Source organism: Microtus ochrogaster, chromosome 1 (genome assembly GCF_000317375.1).
Source record: "Microtus ochrogaster isolate Prairie Vole_2 chromosome 1, MicOch1.0, whole genome shotgun sequence".
NCBI classification, from domain to species: domain Eukaryota; kingdom Metazoa; phylum Chordata; class Mammalia; order Rodentia; family Cricetidae; genus Microtus; species Microtus ochrogaster.
This window is the reverse complement of record NC_022009.1, coordinates 49,843,718-49,846,703: the sequence shown is the minus strand read 5'-3', so window position 1 is coordinate 49,846,703 and position 2,986 is coordinate 49,843,718.

The following is a 2,986-nucleotide window of genomic DNA, read 5'->3' as shown; positions in this document are numbered from 1 at the left end:
TATGTATTCACTCATAAGTGGATTCTACCCATAAACAAAGGACTTTGAGCCTATAGTTCGTGATCCTAGAGAAGCTAAATAAGAAGTTGAACCCAAAAACATATAGTTATCCTCCTGGATATTGAAAGTTGACAAGATCGTCGGGCAAAAGTTGGGAGCAGTAGGTGGGGGTTGACTGGGGGAAAGGGGAGATAGGGAGAGCTTGGGGGAATGGGATAATTGAGATGGAGGAAGGGTGGATATGGGAGCAGGGAAGAAGTTATCCTTAGCAAGGGAGCCATTTTAGGGTTGGTTAGAGTCTTGTCTCTAGAGGGGTTCCCAAGTGTCCAAGGGGATTTTCCCAACTAGTTCTGGGGGCAGCAGAGGAGAGGGTAGCTGAACTGGCCTTATCCTATAGCCACACTGTTGAATATCTTGCATATCACCATAGAACCGCCAACCACCTATCGATGAAGATAGAGACAGAGACCCACATTGGAGCACTGGACTGCCCCCAAGGTCCAAATGAGGAGCAGGAGGAGAGAGAACATGAGCAAAGAAGTCAGTACCGTGAAGGAAAAGATGACTCCTGTGAGTACTTCTGTGCCTTGCCTCACAGACTGGCTCCCCTAGAGTCCTAAAACTTAAGTCCTTCATCAAAGCCAGGACCAGACATGGAATGCAAGTCTCTCCTGAATTCACCCAACTTTGGGTGGAAAAGCCAAGCTAGGTCTGGGTACTCACTGGTGTGCAGCCATGGACAGAATTCCTTCTTCATTCCTGTTGCTGATTTACCTGCATGTGAGTGTCAAGGCACAAAAGGGAAAAGCTTCTATATTATCACCTATTCCAACCTTATCATCTGCTTTCCTTACTCCACAATTGTCCTGTTCCAGGTTATTCTAAAGGAACCTAGCCCTGTGCTGTTGCAGTCCTCCCAGGATCTCTTGCTGTCCTGCTCTTTCTCAGGTATTTCATTGTGAACTTCTGGTATAGGTGTTGGTTGGATCCAGCAGCCCTGAGGAAAGGTTTTGGAGTGGCTTGCAAACTATTTGGGATGATACTAAGTTCTACAACACACCCCTGAAGAACTGGCTCACAGTCTCCAAGGGCATCAACAACCGGGTATTCCTCAAGATCACCAGAGTGTATACTGCAGATACTGCTATACCCTTCTGTGTACAGAGAGCACATTGCCAGAGCTTCATCTGTCAGCTAGACAATAGTTCTGGCTGCTTCTCAGCTCTATGCCTTTCTCTTACAGTTTATGGGTTTGGGAACAGACACAGTTTTCCTGCTAACCTCTGGGAATTCCTCTACACTATTTGTTTCAGAGCCCTGGCTTCCTGATCCACAAATGAAGTCCCTTTTAAAAATTATTCAGGAATAAAAATCTGTTGCTAAGATTTTTTTGAGGCCCCAAAATCTGAACCTATTTCCACCTTTTCTGAAAGTCAGAGAGTTTTTGCTTTTCCAAAATTGTTGAAAAGTGTGACTGCACATCCTGACCTAGGATGTGGTTACTTGGTCCTCTTGACATTAAGATGGCCCAATAGGTATTTTCACTCCACCCTGACTAATGATCAGGATTTTAAGCATACCTCTGCTCCTTACTTTGAAATAGGAGTTTTCACCTTGGGATTTTCTGCCTTCAGGATACTTGGTCTAAGGTGGGTTCACTGCCTAAACAATAGAATGCTAATAATTTGATGTCTTAAAGTATTGAAGCAAATAACGTTCTTTGTATCATGTTAAAGCTGTTGCTTGTCTTCTTCCCCCTGTTGTATTGGGGGTATAAAATTGTACGGAAAATTAAAGGCAGGCAAATTTCAGTATTCACTGGATCTCCCTCTTGATACTATCCTATGCTTCTGTTTTTATTATATTCATGTGTGTACTCATACTCATTAGTGACTGTTCTAATCTCCATTTCCCTACCCTGTTAAGTGGTATCTTTGCTGAAGCTGGTCTCCAACAGTTTTTTTTTTTTTTAACTATTAAGGGTGTCTTGTTCCTAATCCAGGTGGTTTAGGGTTGTGTTTCCACTCAGTGTTTGGCCTCAAAACCCCAAAAGAGCAGATTCCAAATTATTCCAACATTCATCATCCGTAAACTATTGGATATTTGGAAAATTGGTATTACTAGACAAACTTTCATAAATTTAATCATTGGCCAAAGTGGCTTCATGTAAATCACAAAATAACTCAGGCTCCCGCCAAGGCTATTGGTTGCCCTCCAAAAATTGATGGTAATACCCTATTGCTAAAGACAACACTCATAGGTGAGACCAAGGAGACTACATCAGCAACTGAAAAGAGCAGATACATAGTTCTAGGTCCAAATATTAGGTAGAATTCATAATGTGCTACTAAGGTGTAGGAGGAAGGATTGTAAAAACCAGAGGGCCCATAGACACCATGAGATCACTGTCCAAATATCAACTAATGAGGATTCATGGGGGTTCAGGGAAATCAAAGATCCTGTAGGGCTGCCTTAGGTCCTCATTATATCTATTACAAATGAATAGCTTGGCCTCCTTTTAAGATTACTAATGTTGGAAACAAGGTCTGTCTGATTCTTTGCCCTACTTGTTGGACACTTTTCTTCCTACTGGGTTGATTCATCCAGGCTGATGGTATGGTATTTGCCTGATCTTATTTTAGCTTGGTATGCCATATTTTATGAATGTTCCTGGAATAGCTGCAATTTTCTGGGGAAAGAAAGAGCAGGATGCATCTGGGGAAGAGCAGAAGTATGGGTGAGAGAGAAGAGTAAGGAGAAACTTTGATTAGAATGTACTTAATGAGAAAAGAGTTAAAAATTTTAAAGAGGGAGCCACCTTAGGGTTGGCAAGAGCCTTGAACCTAGAGTGGCTCCCAGGAGCCCAAGCCGAGGTCCACAGTTAGTTCCTTGGACAGCTGAGGATAAAGAACCTGAAATGACCCTATCCTATAGCAATACTGACGAATATCTTGCATATCATCATAGAACCTTCATCTGGTGATGG